Source organism: Balaenoptera ricei, chromosome 9, assembly GCF_028023285.1.
Source record: "Balaenoptera ricei isolate mBalRic1 chromosome 9, mBalRic1.hap2, whole genome shotgun sequence".
In the NCBI taxonomy this organism is placed as follows: domain Eukaryota; kingdom Metazoa; phylum Chordata; class Mammalia; order Artiodactyla; family Balaenopteridae; genus Balaenoptera; species Balaenoptera ricei.
In genome coordinates this window covers 75,707,230-75,725,930 of record NC_082647.1, presented here as the reverse complement: position 1 = coordinate 75,725,930, position 18,701 = coordinate 75,707,230, and positions in this window count along the sequence as shown.

Here is an 18,701-nt window from a genome sequence, read left to right as displayed (position 1 = left end):
CAAGGAAAACTGACCATAGAAAAATCACCAGCAGGAACTATTATCAATCTTATGGATAATAAAACAATAGATTAAGCTGGGTTCAAAAGTTTTTCTTAAAATTCCAGGCAATGTTTGAGACTGACTCACTCATTGGAATTCTTCAATACTTTTTTTTAGCACATGAGAAAATTCCTTATGTGGATGGATGCATGGATCCTATTACTGTACAAATCTGACAGAAGACTCACAAAATCTTATAAATCCATTAGAAACCCAACTAAAATATTTACATCTGTGGTAATTAAAAAAAAAAAAAAACTGGCTCTAAATGCAAACCAACAATTTAGCATGAATAGGCTCTTGGGAGCTAATGAAAGAACTTCAATGCACTACTGGTAATATTTACTAATTTTTTGATAGATTACTAATGGTTCATAGTAAAGGCCAACAATAGAAGCTAGAAAAGGATAATTGATTGCTTATGGGGCCAATTACTTTTAAAATTTGGGATGTCAAGAAAACTTTCAAACAACTAACACTTTGCAATGAGACGTACAGCACACAAAATAATAAATGGTCGTATGCCTTTGGAATTTCCAAAGAATATATACCAAGGATAAAGGAGACATATGACCTTTCCACCAGTCTTCTTTGCTCTTCTGTGGAACTACTAATAGTTGTGTAACTGGCATAACATTATAGTTCCATACAGTCATCATGTTTGGTCAGGTCATGAAGGTATTAGTCTGTTTACAGATGGTGTTAGATTACCACTGCTCTCAGACTAATAAACAATGCTCTGTTGTGTGTAAGATTTTGAAACTGTCAGAAGCTCTTATGTTTGTGACCACTGCAGAGAAGAGCCAAAAGAAATCCTGTGGTTCCATTATAAGAAATCATAATGTGTTGGAGAACATAGGGCTTAGTTTGAGGCAGAAAAAAATAACTGAACTGCCTATGAACTTCCTTTTATGCCTGAACTGATTAACAGTAAGTATAATTTGTGAATTATTACTATTTCCTACTCCAGGCAGGTTTTATGATTTTCCACAGTTATCTGAAATGTATTTTACAAACTTTTGACAGCAATAAAAATATAAAGGTCTACAATTTAGGTAGGTAAAGACAAGCTCTGTAGTAAAACAATTTGACAAGTTTCCTCACCGACACAGAGAAGGGATTTACAATACAGTAACTGAAAAAAAAAAGTGATTTTTAGATCCATGGAGACTGCTTCATAGTTTCCCTTTAATTAGAAGTTGAATCCCTTCTTAAGTGGAGAGTCATATTTCTGATATATTATATTTTCTAAAAGGGGATTTATATTATTTTTAACACACTATCAAATTTACTCTAAAAAATAATTTTTCTATCCACTGGCTGCAAATCTCAGATTATAAAATCAATGATAACAACTCAGAATTTGCAGCAATGCACTTAGTTAATGATCTCCTTTGCTACTGCTAGTTATGAAAATTTGTGACTTTGGAAATCACTGAGAGTAAATATGTCCCTTTAAATCTCTAATTTGGTCAGCTTTTATACAAAATTATTTTATTGAATCAAAAAGCCCTATTGCATCGAACAATTCTCCAAACATCATTAGTTAGAAAGATAGTTATATAGCTTTAAATTTCATTTATCTTTTTATTTTTATTTTATTTATTTATTTTTTGGCTGTGTTGGGTCTTCGTTGCTGCGCGCAGGCTTTCTCTAGTTGGGGCGAGCAGGGGCTACTCTTCGTTGTGGTGCACGGGCTTCTCATTGCGGTGGCTTCTCTTGTTGCAGAGCACGGGTTCTAGGCAAGCGGGCTTCAGTAGTTGTGGCACGCAGGCTCAGTGGTTGTGGCTTGTGGGCTCCAGAGCGCAGGCTCAGTAGTTGTGGCACATGGGCTTAGTTGCTCCACGGCATGTGGGATCTTCCCAGATCAGGGATTGAACCCGTGTCCCCTGCATTAGCAGGCAGATTCTTATCCACTGTGCCGCCAGGGAAACCCTATTTATCTTTTAAAGTACCATGTAATGTATGTATTGCTGCCTAACAACCAACCCCCAAATTATTCTACTGGTAGAATGTGAGCTCACTCATTCAGCTGCATTCAACTGGTGGGGCAGCTTGGAGCTGAGGTTAGCAGGGACAGAATGGGAGGGCCATTATCTCTATATCTAATAGTATCCTGGAGGTGTCACCTGCGATACCTCAATTCTCCTTCACAGGGTCTCTCGTCCTCCAGCAGGTTGGACTGAACCACTTTAGAGAAGGGCTCCAAAAGGGCGAAGGCAGAAACCTACACTCCTGAACTTGGACAACATCACTTCTACCACATTCTATTGGTCCAATGAAGTTCCAAGGCAGTCCAGATTCAAGAGATGGAGAAATAGACTGTATCTCTCTTGACTGGAATAGCTACAAAGTATTCTGGCAGTGTTTCCCAGGCTACCACAGCCATATAGTCAGAGATGCCAAAATTCAGTCCCCACTGCAGATTATGGAGATTATGCAAAAGACGCCTCAAGACGCTTTACTACCATCTTCTAGAAAATTGTAATAACTGCACAGATCTATCAGGAAGGATGTCAATAGGAATGATGTCTCCTGGAGCCATGCAAAGCACATATACCCAATTGAAAATGGTTTTCCTGCGCAATTTCATATTGATGGGCGCTGCAGTGTTGGTAATGAGGGCTAGAATATCAGTAGACAGTTGAAGAGGACAATATAATAACAAGGGTTTGGACACCAGAAATCTTATTCTCAAATATTGATGATGATAATAAATTGTAATGATCAAGAGCTCAGACCACAGAGTCAGACTGTCTGAAATGAAATTCTGGCTCTGTTGTTTATGAATTGTGTGATCTTAGGCAAAGTACTTCATGTCTCAGTTTCCTCATCTATAAAATGCGGGTAATAATGATACCCCACATCTAGTTGTGGAAAGAATTGATTGACGTAAAGCACTTAGAAAGTGGCTGGCATCTAGGAAGTGCTGCATAAATATCTGCTGTTTTCATCACCATCACTGTCATCATCATTGGTAGAAGAAGGACTCCAACTAACTGGGTACACTCTTGAAAAAGGGAGAGAGATTTCTTTTAAAACCAAAATAATCATTCTACAGTACATCAGATCCCATCTTCATATCCAAGCTAAATGTTTGGGACAAAGAACAAAAAGAAAGTTTTGAGTATTTCTGAGATAGAAAAAATTTTAACCAGGAATATATCTAGAAATCTTCAAAATCTGAAGAACTAGTCTGTTTCATCAAATAATTAGGAATGGCACAATGCTAAAAAAAATACATAGATCTAAACGGTGAAAAGCTGGAACTGTCCAAGACTTTGGTTTGGATATTTTATTCAAATATCTGAAGTTTGTAAGAAGTCTCTGAGTAATCTCTTAGCAATTGAGGTATTCCTAGTGAATATCAGTGAGTTTCCATATGTATTTACATGTTACGTAGTAGTAATCTTCTCAGTCCTATCCGCTCAAGGTTCTGTTCCATAAACATGGGTACGTGTGTATTTGCTTACAATTGGTGAGAGTTCAGGAATCCATGTCTTTTTTTTTTTTTTTTAACATATATGTATTTTTTAAATGCCTGTGGATTTTCTTTTATTTATTTTTTAATTTATCTTATTGAAGTATAGTTGATTTACAACATTGTGTTAATTTCTGCTGTAGAGCACAGTGATTGAGTTATACAGATTATATATATATGTATGTATATATATATGTGTGTGTGTACATTCTTTTTTATATTCTTTTCCATTAAGTTTATCACAGGATACTGAATATAGTTCTCTGTGCTATACTGTAGGAAATTGTTGTTTATCCATCCTATATGTAATAGTTTGCATCTGCTAACTCCCAGTGCCTTTCCTTCCTCTGCCTTTTAAGAAACATTAAAAATTTCAGTACTTTAAAATTAATTCCCCTTTAATTATGTTGCTCAGGTGTATATCACTTCACTACTAAATAGAGTACCTTAGTGGGTAAGGCATAGTGTAATCTCTTTTTCTGACTTTTTCCCCCATCTATCCATTCATTTATTCATTCATTCATTCATCTAACAAATTATTACTGAGTTCAACACGTTTCAGGCTTTATATTCATGCAAGAGATACAGAGGATAACAAAATACATTCTATGTCTTTGAGAACATCAATCTAATAGAAAAGACAGGTAACAAAGTCAGCAATCATAACTAGATTCAATAAGCAGTTTAATAGCACTCTAAGGGGTACAGAAGAGAGGCTTGAAACTGGGGAGCGCTCAGGTAACACATAGAATGAAATGACCCATAAGCTGAGTCATAATAGATGAGCAGAGTTAACCAGGGGGCATGGTGAGGAAGGGAGCTACAGACAGATGAGGCAAAACAAGTGACGGTGTGAAATAGCCTGATGTGTCTGGGGATTGGTTTAGTATGTTTTGGAGTAAAGTACATGCATTTGTTTAGGCATGTCATTGAAAATGTTGGCAGAGGCTGGATTGTGAATGCCAGGCTAAAGAGTTTCAAAATTATCCTGATGGCAATAGCCAGCCATCAGAGGGTTTCTTTAGGGGTTTGAGATCATCAGAAGCTCAGTTTGGAAAGGTCACCCTGGCAGATGTGTGGAAGATAGAACTGAGACAATGGGAGCAGCATTGAATAAGTCTATGGGCCAGAGCAGGGGGCATAGGGAGGAGAAGACAAAATTAGAAGTGTAAAAAGCAAAATGGACATGGCTTAATGTCCAGTTGAGTTTAGGGATGCAGAAGAGGGCCATCCGACCCTAGGATGACTCTTCCTAGCTGGCGGAGGTCCTGTCAAATAGGAAGAGCAGCCTTGGGAGGGGATAAGACATGCAGTTGGGAGCAGGTTGAGTCTGAAGAGTCTGCACCTTACCCACGGGAAGTGTGGGGTGCACAGATGGTCTAGGGCCCAAAGGAGAGGCGCCCATTTATTTACAGAGTGTCTACTGTGTGTGACTGACCAGGAATCATTCTAATTCTCATATATAACCATCTCAGCTATCACATGCTGGGAAGGGGCTTTCTTCCCCTTGCATACCATTTACTTCTTTAAGCATAGCTCTACTGCAGGAGTTCTGTTAGTTGACCTCCCTTTAAACAACATACAAAATTAAGCAAAACTCTCTGTTTTCTCTTGTAAGTCATGAACATTGACCCCACTGAACACCCCCAGGTACAGGCACACCTCATTTTACTGTGCTTCACTTTATTGCACTTCACAGATACTGTGTTGTGGGTTTTTTGGTTTTGTTTTATTTTTGGTTTTGTTTTTTTACAAATTAAAATTTTGTGGCAACCCCACGTCAAACAAGTTTGTGCCATTTTTCCAACAGCATTTGTTGACTTCATGTCTCTGTGTCACATTTTGGTAATTCTCACAATATTTCACATTTTTTCATTATTATTCTGTTTGTTATGGTGATCTGCGATCAGTGATCTTTGATGTCACTATGGCAAAAAAGGTTATGACTTGCCGAAGGCTCAGATGATAGTCAGCATTTTTTAGCAGTAGAGTATTTTTAAATTGAGGTATTACATTTTTAAAAAGTCATACTGCTATTGAACACTTAATAGACAACAGTACAGTGTAAACATCTATATGCACTGGGAAAACAAAAAATTTGTTTGACTCCCTCTCTTGCAATATTCACTTTATTGGGGTGGCCTGGAACTGAACCCATAATATCTCTGAGGTCTGCCTGCAGTCGGTTTCTTTTAAATGTAACCTCCCACATCCTCTCCCACCAGTTGAGTTGAATATCTACCAAGAGTTAGCTGTATTTGTTCCCAAACCTATATATCCCAGTCGTAGTTGCTATTATAATTATATAGTGTAATTAAATATTACATAGAGCAATGAAATATGAATGTGAGAATAAAGAAGGTTGTGGTTTCTGTGAAAACCAAAGCTGAAACTTTGAGAAGACTTAATAAAAATACATGTTCTTTCAAAACTGCTGTCAAATTAGTGATGAGACAAATATGATAGAGGAAATAATCAGTCTGGAGGTATTCAAGTATTCAGTTGCTTCGCCTGTGTATTAATTCTTCATTCCACTTTGAGGAAAGCGGGCTGGAAACTGCATGAAGGATCGTGTGTATAATTAATGCAAGAAAGATATTGAGGAATTCTCATCAGAAGACCCATTTTCAAAGACAAGGTCTTGGCCCTCCATCAAAAAACTGAATTAGCAAGTTAATGTTCATTTATAATTTTACATGAAAAATAAATTGTTTAAGCTATGAATGTAGCTTAATGCGAAACATTTTTAAACTTTTAAAAAATGTTTCCCCACTTTAATTGACTTTTTGGATTAAGTAACCAATACAGGTCCTGATCCCTGTGAAGAGAGAGTTTCTAGTATATATGGCATCTATGTCAGATACCATCTACAGCTTGAGCTTCTAAAGAAACAGAGTGGCCCCAAAGAACCTAACCTCAAGTCCTCACAAAGCCTAGGATCCTCTGGTTGGCCTTTCATTATAAGTTTGGGCTCAGACAACTTTTTTTCTACCCTCTACCCATTATTTCTCTTGAAAAATGGTAATTCTAAAGTAACTACGTTAAAAAAAAAAAAAAGTTTAATGTGCCAGAGGCAGTGAAAATTTTGCTTTAACAAAACAAGGCAACAGATTGTACAAGCTCCTGCTCATAAGAGATGTCCTCATTTAATATCATTTAGAATTTTCTGCAGGCATATTGATGTTGGGAGCTAAAGATGCCCTAGAACATGATCGTGCTACCTTATTTGATCTCCCTATTTAAAAAATGTGCATACATATATGTATACACACATATTTATGTGTGTTTATGTATGTATTCATAAATATATATACTGTTTGTTCCACTGAAAGCAATTAGGTGCATTTAAAGCCTGTCAGTCAACATTTCACGCATCACGCCACATTACACGTGCCTGCAATGAGGGACTAATGGGGCTTAAGTGACACCCCACTGTTTAATCCATTGGCTAAATTTGGAAACATGGGGAAAATACTGCAGCTGAACCTATCTGAAACTCAAGCATCTCTAGAAGGTATGCCTTCAATGATTATTAAGGCAATCAGCAAAGAAAGTTTTTTCTTTCTTTTCTTTTGCTTTTTTCTTCTTCTTAAAAATCTTTTAGGACTTCCCTGGTGGCGCAGTGGTTAAGAATCCACCTGCTAGTGCAGGGAACATGGGTTCGAGCCCTGGTCCGGGAAGATCCCACATGCCGCAGAGCAACTAAGCCCGCGTGCCACAACTACTGAGCCTGCGCTCTAGAGCCCGCAAGCCACAACTATTGAGCCCACCTGCCACAACTACTGAAGCCTGCATGCCTAGACCCCGCGCTCTGCAACAAGAGAAGCCACTGCAATGAGAAGCCCGTGCACCGCAACAAAGAGTAGCCCCCGCTCACCGCAACTGGAGAAAGCCCACGCACAGCAACGAAGACCCAACGCAGCCAAAAATAAATAAATTAATTAATTTTTAAAAATCTTTTAAATAATATATATTCTAACAAAAAGATTACAAACTAGTAGCTCATCGGTCAATGATTTTACTTACATTGTTCTATAGGACTGAGTGTTTTTTATTTTTAAAGATTGGGAAATTTCATATAAGAATGCAGATTTTTTTTTTAATGAAATCAAGACTGACAAGAAGCAGCTAGAGCTGAGCTATGTCTGCCCATTTTCTCAGAGGATATGCTCTTCCCAGTCAAGTGCCCACACACTAACCTGTCTGTTTGCTGTAGATGTTTCAGTTTGTAACTCTACCAGGTTTTAGAAAGTAATCATTTAAAATTAGCCCTCAATATAAAATTCTGCCCCAAACTTCACATTCCTTGTGCTCTTTCATTTCTTTCAATTCACCTCTATCAGTAATTGGGTTTTGTCTATATTTGCCATGTGTCAACTTGTACCTTTTCTAACCTAGATCTTTATTTTAATTGCTGTCTGTATTCACCTGTTTAACTGCTACATTGCTGCCTGCTTCTAAGATGTTTTGAGGGCTTTTCTGTCTCTCATAGTTTTTTTTTTTAATATCTTTTTTTTTTTAATTGCTAAGTTGAACTCTATTTATTTATTTATTTATGGCTGTGTTGGGTCTTCGTTTCGTGCGAGGGCTTTCTCTAGTTGCGGCAAGCGGGGGCCACTCTTCATCGCGGCGCGCGGGCCTTTCACTATCGCGGCCTCTCCCGTTGCGGAGCACAGGCTCCAGATGCGCAGGCTCAGTAGTTGTGGCTCACGAGCCCAGTTGCTCCGCGGCATGTGGGATCCTCCCAGACCAGGGCTCGAACCCGTGTCCCCTGCATTAGCAGGCAGATTCTCAACCACTGCGCCACCAGGGAAGCCCTTTTTAATATCTTTATTGGCGTATAATTGCTTTACAACGGTGTGTTAGTTTCTGCTTTATAACAAAGTGAATCAGTTATACATATACATATGTCCCCATATCTCTTCCCTCTTGCATCTCTCTCCCTCCCACCGTCCCTATCCCATCCCTCTAGGTGGTCACAAAGCACCGAGCTGATCTCCCTGTGCTATGCAGCTGTGTCCCACTAGCTATTATTGTACATTTGGTAATGTATATATGTCCATGCCACTCTCTCACTTTGTCCCAGCTTACCCTTCCCCCTCCCTGTGTCCTCAAGTCTATTCTCTAGTAGGTCTGCATCTTTATTCCCGTCTTGCCCCTAGGTTCTTCATAGTTTTAGTCTCTAAATATGGTTTGGGAAGGTGGTCAGGCTACATCAGGGTCAGCAACCTTTTCTGTAAAGCACCAGTCAGTCAATTTTTTTGGTTTTATACCTCATACAGTTTCTATCCAACCACTCAATTCTGCCATAGCCCCAAAGCCGCCATAGACGAGGTCCGAGTCTGCTCAGGCTGCCATAACAAAATACCAGAGACTGGGAGGTTTAAACAACAGGCATTTATTTTCTCACAGGTTTGGAGGCTGGTAATCTGAGATCAGGGTGCTGGCATGGTCAGATTCTGGTGTGACCTCCCTTCCAGGCTTGCAGATGGCTGTGCCCTCACATGACCTTCCTCTGTGTATGTTCCTGGAGAAAGAGAAATCTCCTTCTTCCTCTTCTTATAAGGCCACCAATCCTATCAGAGTAGAACCCTACCCTTAGGACCTCATTTAACCTTAATTACCTCCTCAAAGCCCTATCTCCAATACAGTCACACTGAGGGTTAGGGCTTCAACATATGATTTGGGTGGAGAGAGCGTGAGGATGGGGAAATAAAATTCAGCCCATAGCAGACAATATAATAACAATGAATGACCATGACAGTATTCCAAAAAAACCTTATTTATAAAAACAGACAGCAGGCTAGATTTGGCCTGTGTGCTGTGTTTTGCTGACCCCTGTTGTAGATCACTTCTTGATTTCTTTTGAAACTTTACTTTTAGGTTAGCTTCTTTCCTTCCATCTTTTCTTGCTATTAAAATTGGTGTCTCTAACCTGCTACATGGAACATGGGCTATGAAAAATGAAATGTGGTTTTCCAATTGCAAAGACAGCTTAGTGTGTGCAATGTGTATTGATTAGCCTTGGAGAGAAGTGGAGAAGGCCAAGAGGTGGGGTTGCTCCTTAGCCTAAGTGGCCTAACTCTCCCATTCAGATAAGTTGCATATGAGGTCCCAAAGGACATAGGAATATCTGAAATGAACCTGAAGGTTACATCAAAAGCACTGACATCCAGATGCTTACAGCATTGGCAGGCAGTTTAACAGGGATTGTTCCTGCCCTCAAAGCTTGGTCTTTAAATGACTGTCAGTACCTTTAAAATGAGGCCTGAACAACAAATTAGCTGTACAAAGTAACAAAGCACATCTTAGCCTAATGTTCCCAAACAGGATCTTTTAATCTTGTGGGATGGTGGGGCTGGGAGAAGGAAGCGTTTCATTTCCAAGAAACCCAGAGTGCTTCACAAATTTCCGGAGATGCCAGGAGATGAGCTGGGAATATTTTTCAGCACTGGGGAACAGCGTCGCACCCTTGGCAAGGAGGGGAGGGAAGGGACCCGTGGGGTTCCCCTATCTCCACCCCAGTCTGTGAGGCACCACGAAGAACAGGCGACCGCCCTGTGTCTCCTCCTCCCCTTTTTACATTCTACCCACACGAGCTTCAGCCATCGGCTCAGCAGTGTCACGGCAACATTCGCTGTTGTTTTCATGGAAAGGATGTGTTGACACGAGCTACCTAGCTGCGAATGTAAACACGACGATGTTGACAACAGCCCATGCAGACGGGCTAGCAGGTCCCCGTGCTTAATGCGGGCAGATGTTTAACCTTGACGTGAACAGTAATTAAGCAGAACCTCCGTAACCAGTGCCTCCCCAGGAGCCAATTAATAATTTGTTGGGGGGAGATGTTATATGCAAATTTCCCCCACAAACCACTGCGGTGTGCCTTTCCACCCTCCCTGCAGTGGACGGGGCTGGGCAATCATTTGTAACAAAGCCCCTGCGGGTGTGAACACATTGTAATTAGGCAAATTAAATGAACGTTGCATGTACATCAATTAATTTCTGGTCACAAGATATACAGCCATCAGTTGCAAAACAAAGGCTTCATCTTGGAGCCAGCGCTTACCCACCTCTGCCCGCCCCTCTCTCTTCTACACCCACCCCCAGGAAAAGCCTTGGCCCCCGCTTAATTCTCCTTGAGTTACTTTATCCCAGTTTACTTCTTCTTGACACCAATATACACATTCCAAGGAGTCTTCTGACTTTTAAAAGAAAAAAATTCCCTTAGCCTGCTTAAAAAGATGTTCAGAAAGTGCTTGTATCTAGCATATACTGCTCTTTCTAGGTCCAATAGTGATAACATTCAATTCCCCTCCCTCTGAGGCAAAGAAAATAAGGCTTCTGTGAAAGGATAGGGGGCACAAGTTGGGGACTTCCCTACAGAGTAAATTGTACAGGGAAGGCACATGATTCAATGTAATTGTCCCAAGTAGGTCCCCCTCCTGTGGATTTCTGTGGGACTGAGTCATCCCACTAAGGAAAAAGCCTCACAGGGGATGGAGTTCAAGAAGCCACCTCTCAATTCTTGCTGCTCAGCCAGATTGTGTGGCATCAACCCCCCTCAACACTGTGGTCGCGCCCCTGTAGAACTGCCTAAATTTGCACACTAACATTTTAAGGAAGAAAAACAAAATTTTTTTTTTTTTTTTTACTATACAGGGCCTGGCAGGAACAGAATAAATAAAAGCAAAATTCAGGCCTGCACTATAATTTAGCCCTAGCGGTCCCTTCATCTTTGACGGAAGGTCCTGGATGCTAAACATTACCTCATGTGCTGATTCGTTTATTATTATAAACAAATTGTTTCGTTTTCTTCAGGAGCTGTCATCTATTTTTTTTTTACCCTGGCAGAACTGACCATTCAAGAGTTGAAGGGTAGTTCTTCCGTCCTAAGTGGTTTGAAGCAGAGGGTGGTAGAGACCATGAGCAAAGGGACACAGGGACGACCTGCTCAGCACTCATAACAGGACCAATGTTTCTCCCAAAATCAGAGCTGCAAACTTAGCAAAAGGCCCAGCTTCAATTTAGGGATGCCCTTTACCGCTAAGCACTTTTTATTTATATGTATTACGTCAATATAATCTAAATAGGTTAGAACATAGGGATGAATGGATGGATGAGTATTCATTTATATCAAAGCCCTCCTTTTCTGCCTCCCACAGTGCTTCCCACCTGGCCTCCACTTGGTTCCACCATCCTACAGCAGACACTGCCGTCTCGCTGCGACCACAAGCTCCTCAAAGGCAGGCTCCAGCCCTCTCCTTGCTTTGGCATCACTTCCCTGGCCCCGTAGCATCTAGTGCAGTGCTGAGTATCACATAGCAGGGGTGCTCAGAAAACACTCCTGGAATTGAATATAGCCGAGGAAAGTACAATCCTGAGGAATTTGAGGGGTTAGGGAAGTAGAGTATCCTGGATACTTGGGATGAAGCCCCAGCTTTGGGGTGTGCCCCGCGTGGCTTCTGCCAGCATCATCAGTACCCCCTGTTCCTGCTCCCTCCCCTTACTTTCTCTCTTCTAGTCATACTGAGCTTGTTTTAGTTTTTCAAAAATTACCACGTGCTATCCTGATACTAGATCTTTTCTTTCCCGTTGGGCTTTATCCTTGCCACACCAACTGATGGACAGCTTCTAATTGTTCTCCACGTCTCAGCTTAAAATTTCTCTCCTCTAGAAGCCTTCATTGCTTTCTCAGGGAGGGGTTAAAGTCTCCTTTTAAAGGAGTGATCTGCTTTCCTCCTTTGTAACCCTCATTCTGTATGTAATGTTCAACAATTTTCCTTACTGATGTACTTTGTTGTTTTGTTTTTTAATTTTTATTTTATATTGGACTATAGTTGATTTACAGTGTTGTTAGTTTCAGGTGTACAGCAAAGTGATTCAGTTATACTGATGTACTTTGGATTTGATGAGCGGGAAGGAACGGTGGCTGTCATGTCCATTTTATTCCCAGATAAATAGTAGATGTATATGTTGGATGCCTGGATACATGGATGGGTAGATGGATGGAAGGATGAGTGTATGAAAGGATGAATGGATGTATGGGTGGTGGGATGGATGAGTGGATGGGTGGGTGGGTAGATGGTTGGGTAGATTTGTCTGTTTTGACCCTCATCCCCCCTTTTGGAGCTGGAGACCCAGGGCTCTGCTATGGGCTGAGCTCTCCGAAGCTGAGGAGGGATTTGGACTGTGGAGGCCATCCCTGCAGGGAGTAGATCAATGGGCAGAGCCAAAGATGTGGAGACAATATGAAAAACCAGAGGACTAAAGAGAAGACCAAGGTGGAGAGAGAGGTGTGTTCTGAGGATGAGGGACTGCAGCCAGCCTTCCCAAGGAAGAAGAGTAGTCTGAAAACTGCCTGGTGGTAGGGGGGCTATATTTAGTTTTAGGCCCTATTAAATAGAGGTTTCCTGGTTTCTTCTGATGATGAGAAAGAAGCTGTTGATCACACTGAGCTGTTTTAGACAAACACATAAACTTGGGGGAAGAGTCACCATTTAAAGTATTTTCTGTCAGAAGTTTAACACAGGGATATCCTCTGTTGTTCCACATTTCTGATTTCAATTATACACCATCATTAGTAGCCTAATGACGGAGTATAAATCTCCAATTTATCACGCCCTAGCTAAGTGGTTCTCACACCTGGCTGGAGATTGGAGTCACTAGAGAGCTTTTAAAAAACATCAATGGGGGCTTCCCTGGTGGCGCAGTGGTTGAGAGTCTGCCTGCCAATGCAGGGGACACGGGTTCGAGCCCTGGTCTGGGAAGATCCCACATGCCGCAGAGCAACTAAGCCCGTGCGCCACAACTACTGAACCTGTGCGTCTGGAGCCTGTGCTCTGCAACAAGAGAGGTCGCGATAGTGAGAGGCCCACGCACCGCGATGAAGAGTGGCCCCCACTTGCCGCAACTAGAGAAAGCCCTCGCACGAACCGAAGACCCAGCACAGCCAAAAATAAATAAATAAATAAAAATTTAAAAAGTAGCTATAAAAAAAAAAAAATTAAAAAAAAAAAATAGCAAGCTAGGAATAAATTAGGAGTTTGGGATTAACAGATACACACTACTATATATAAAATAGATAAACAACAAGGACCTACTATATAGCACAGGGAACTATATTCAATATCTTGTAATAATCTATAATGGAAAAGAATCTGAAAAAGAATACATATATATGTATGTATATATATAAGTGAATCACTTTGCTCTACACCTGAAATACTGTTAAACAACTATACTTCAATTTAAAAAAAATACCAAGCGATTTACCCAGTGGGCAAAATAAATGGTTTGCAATCAATTCATTTTGTAAAAAATGGCTTTACAGAAAGTGATTTGTCTCTCATTTCTCTTCTACCAAACTGTGAAGGGGGTGGGGAGGTGGGACTACAATGTGCCAATGTAACACCAATTTCTCCTTTGTGATGGCCTCCTCAGGGCGTATTTTGAGGACAAAATCACGTGAGAGACTTTTAACCATAGGGAAAGATTTTGTAGCGTTAAACCAGGGTGTCTCAATCTCAGACTGTTGACACTGGGGGCAGGATAATTCTTTGCTGTGAAGGCTGTCTCGTGCATTGTAGGGTGTTTGGCAACATCCCTAGCCTCTGCCCACTAGATGCCAGGAGCGGCATTCTCAGTCATAACAAACATGTCTCCAGACGTTGTCCAATTCCCCATGGAAGCCTATAGGGCAAGAGTCACTCCTGGTTGAAAACCATTAAGTTAAACAAACAAAAAGAAGGACTTATTTATCAGCTCTGTCCTGGAAATCTCATTCTTAATTCTCCTAATACACTGTGTTCTTATTTTTTCAGTTGTGTAATAAATTCCTACTTCAGTTACAAAGAGTTTTATGCTGGTGATAAAGGTAATTTTTTCCCTCCTTCCTTGTATCAACCACAGTTGTTCTGAACTTTAGAGAGTTAATAAGCAAAGGACAATATGATTGATAATTCTAAAACTACTGGCAAAAGATAAAGGCATCTTAAATTTGCCACAATTCACCTTAGTCTGATAATATCTCTTCTTCAGATTCAGCCAGAAAGTGTCCTTAAGCCCAAGTGAGTCTCACAGGAAACAAAAAAGAATCAAGACAATAGTTTTTAAGTTTATTAATTTAATGAGTTCTAAATTTTATCTAAAGATAAGAGAAAGAGAGTCAATTTAAAAGCTGCATTAAAAGCAGCATAATTTCCGGATCCATATTTTGGGCTCCTTTGTTTGGGTCAGGGTGAACCAGGAGGAATGGGATTAGAAGAGTGAAAAAGGACTAGCCTTTGTTAAGCAGGGAAAGAAAAAATGATGTTCTTAACCAAAAATTCCTTTAGAAGAACAGTTCATAAAAAGCCTATAGCTTTGTTCCCTTGGAAGTTTCTTAAAACAAATTTTCTTACTAAGCTATCGTGTCTTATCACAAACGATAGAGGGCATAGTTTTCTGCAGTTAAATATATATACGTATATCAAGTGTCATGTTTCATATGTATATGAAAGAGATCCTTCTCTGATTCAATTTTGTGCTGCCTCAAATCCTATGGAATATGATGCTATAAAAATAAGCATGCAATTATGTCTATATCTATATCAAGATAGATACTTTTCAATTGTATATCTTCCCCATTGCACTGCACGTAAATAAATGGCCTCAGGAGAACAGAAGGAGGAGGTTGAATTCCCCAGCTGGCTGGACTGATGATGAAATTTAGAAATCAAGTCAACTTAGAGAAAACACAGCATACGATATGCTTGTACATGTGAATCTATGGACTGAGAGTCATACTAGCTATGTATACATAGTCTATGCTGCTGTGAGACGTAACAAAACCACAGAGAGTTGCCATTTGTCTATTTGGAAGCCTCTCACATGATGGTATGTATGGAGATTGTGGAGATAATCTGGTCCAGGGAAGACCAGCCCTATCAAGTGTGGCAGGCAGACAGGAGCTGCTTTGTGTAGCCTACAACATCATCAATGTCCAGCCAGTAATGCGGACCTGAATGAGCACATTACAGATCAGAGATGATGAAGACACAACCACTGCCCTCGGGGAGCCCATAGTCTCAAAGGAGAGATGGATTTTAAAAATATCTATTCAGTGGTTGCATAGGGAAGTAAGTAATAAATCGTTGATAAGGACCAAGGGAAGGTCAAGGAAGTTTTCCACAAGAGACAACTTTTAGGGCTTCCCTGGTGGCGCAGTGGTTAAGAATCCGCCTGCCAATGCAGGGGACCCAGGTTCGAGCCCTCGTCTGGGAAGATCCCACATGCCACAGAGCAACTAAGCACATGCGCCACAACTACTGAGCCTGCGCTCTAGAGCCCACAGACCACAACTACTGAGTCCGAGTGCCACAACTACTGAAGCCTGTGCGCCTAGAACCTGTGCTCCGCAACAAGAGAAGCCACTGCAATGAGACGCCCACACACCACAATGAAGAGTAGCCCCCGCTCTCCGCAACTAGAGAAAGCCCGTGCGCAGCAACGAAGACCCAACGCAGCGAAAAATAAAATTTATTAAAAAAAAAAGAGAGAGAGGGAGATGACTTTTATATCAAACCTTGCAAATGCAAACCCAGTGTTTACCTGGGTGGAAGGGGAAAGACAATATCAGGCAGAGGAAATCATGTGTGCGAAGACAGAGGGACGTAAAATAGCAGTCAAATTCAGGAAATGATTCAGTATTAGGTGGGATCTGGCAAGAGGCAAGACTTAATACAAAGGAAATGGGCAGACAATGAAGGGTTTATAAGCCATATGAAGAAGTGTGGACGTTATTCTGAAGGCAGTAGGAAGCCACTAAAGGAAATGAGAAAAGTAGTAAAACACTCATATTGATTTTATTATTTATTTATTTATTTGCTTTTTAGATTTTTAAGAAATTATTTTTGTTTTTTGAAATTTATTCAAGTATAGTTGATTTACAATGTTGTGTTAATTTCTCCTGTATAGCAAAGTGACTCAGTTATACATATATATACATTCTTTTTCATATTGTTTTCCATTATGGTTTATCACAGGATATTGAGTATAGTTCTCTGTGCTATACAGTAGGACCTTGTTGTTTATCCATTCTATTTATAATAGTTTGCATCTGCTAACCCCAAACTCCTCATCTATCCCTCCCCCACTCTAATATTGATTTTAGAAGACAAGGCAGCAAAGAATCCATGGTCTAGTATAGCTGTCAGAGACAGTGAGAATGGTCATTTCCATGACAGTGGTGGTAATGACATAACAACAGTTTTAGACCCTGGACAGATAACACAAAATGTATCTTCAAATCAGTAAGAGCACAGGTCAGGAAGAAGAGAGGCAGGAAGAGCAATCTGGGCTGGCATCTCCCAGCTCTTGGTCTTGGATCACGAGTTGCCTCACGGACAGTCCGGGGGTCAAGGGAGAGTTGGAGACGAGAGTGGAGAGCAAGGCAGGGGGATACTGTAGAGCAGCGGTTCCCAGCCTTTTTTGGCACCAGGGACCGGTTTCGTGGAAGACAGTTTTTCCCCGGTTACTAATAGGCCGAGGACCACTATTAGTCCGAGGCCCAGGGGATGGGGACCCCTGCTGTAGAGGACATCAGTGAGGTGGGTGCTCAGCTCCAGTGAGCACCCCTCCTCTGGGAAGCTCTGACACACAGCAGGGGGCGCTGTTGTCAGCCTGTGCTGTGTCCCTTGGTTACAGCTGACTGATGGACGAGTGGGCACCTGGTCACAGCTGAGCCTGGACTGTGGGCATCATCTTGGAGACACTTGGAAACTGGAGTGTTTGGAGCCAAATCTCATTCATTTCAGGTCTTGAGGGAGAAAATCCACAAAGTCCATCCTGTAGCTGAGGTCTCAGAATCCTGGGGAAGGGGATCCCCCTACAGTTCTGGAAGCTGGAAGTCCAAGATCAAAGTGTCAGCAGGTTGTTTCCTCCAAGGCCCCTCTCCTTGGCTTATAGATGGGTACCTTCTCCATCTTCCCGTGGTCTTTCCTCTCCGTGTGTCTGTGTCCTAATCTCCTCTCCTTATAAAAAGACCAGTCATATTACATTGGGGGCCACCCATATGACCTCATTTACCTGAATTACCTCTTAGAAGGCCCATCTCCCTATACTGTCACATTCTGAGGTATTGGGGGTTAAGGACTTCAACATATGAATTTTGAGGGGATACAGTTTGGCCCTGGCAAACAATCAAAGTTGGTTTCAGCTGCTTGAAAAAACCAAACCACAAAAGTAGTGCAGAGGATCCATATATTACAGACTCTTTAATCATTTTCCTTAAATTGTGGCTCTTCTAAAATTCAGAGCCATGGTTCCTAACAGTCCTCTCCTACTGGGAGGAGACCAGGTCTTGTGTAGCAACAGCCCCTTCAGCACCAACCCTGCCTCTTAACAAGCCTGACCCAGTGTTTGGTGGGCTAGGACCTCCAGGTGAGGACTGGGGTATGGTCTTCCAGGGTCCCCTCTTTTACTCTCACTGGGATCCCCAGTCCCTCGGAGAGAGCTGTGGTCACAGAGCTGATGTGGATACAAAGCCCTGTTCGTCGAAGCAGGGTGAATCCAGCTGCCAACACCAGGGCACGGCTCTAGGCTTATATCTGTTCTTCTTCAGCACTTTGCACTCAGATTTCATAGAAACTGTCAAGTTGCTTTTCTGACCAGTTTCTCTGTTACTGATACTTGAGCAGCAAGAGAGAAAGACATGGAACAGGACAGACTAGCAAAAGGAGAAAATCTGAGATGAATTTCTAACTAGATGGGCTTTCCACTTTCACGTGTAGCCTTAATACCCATTACAAAATTTCCTATCAGGGAAAAGGCTGGGAGGTTGAAGGTACCCCTACTCTCCATCAATAATTTTTTTATTTTATTATTTTTTTGGCTGCATTGGGTCTTCGTTGCTGCTCGCGGGCTTTCTCTACTTGTGGCGAGCGGGGGCTACTCTTCATTGCAGTGCGCGGGCTTCTCATTGTGGTGGCGTCTCTTTTTGCAGAGTACGGGCTCTAGGCGCTCGGGCTTCAGTAGTTGTGGCACACGGGCTCAGTAGTTGTGGCTCGTGGGCTCTAGAGCACAGGCTCAGTAGTTGCAGTGCATGGGCTTATTTGCTCCGCGGCATGTGGGATCTTCCCAGACCAGGGATCGAACCCCTGTGCCCTGCATTGGCAGGTGGATTCTTAACCACTGCGCC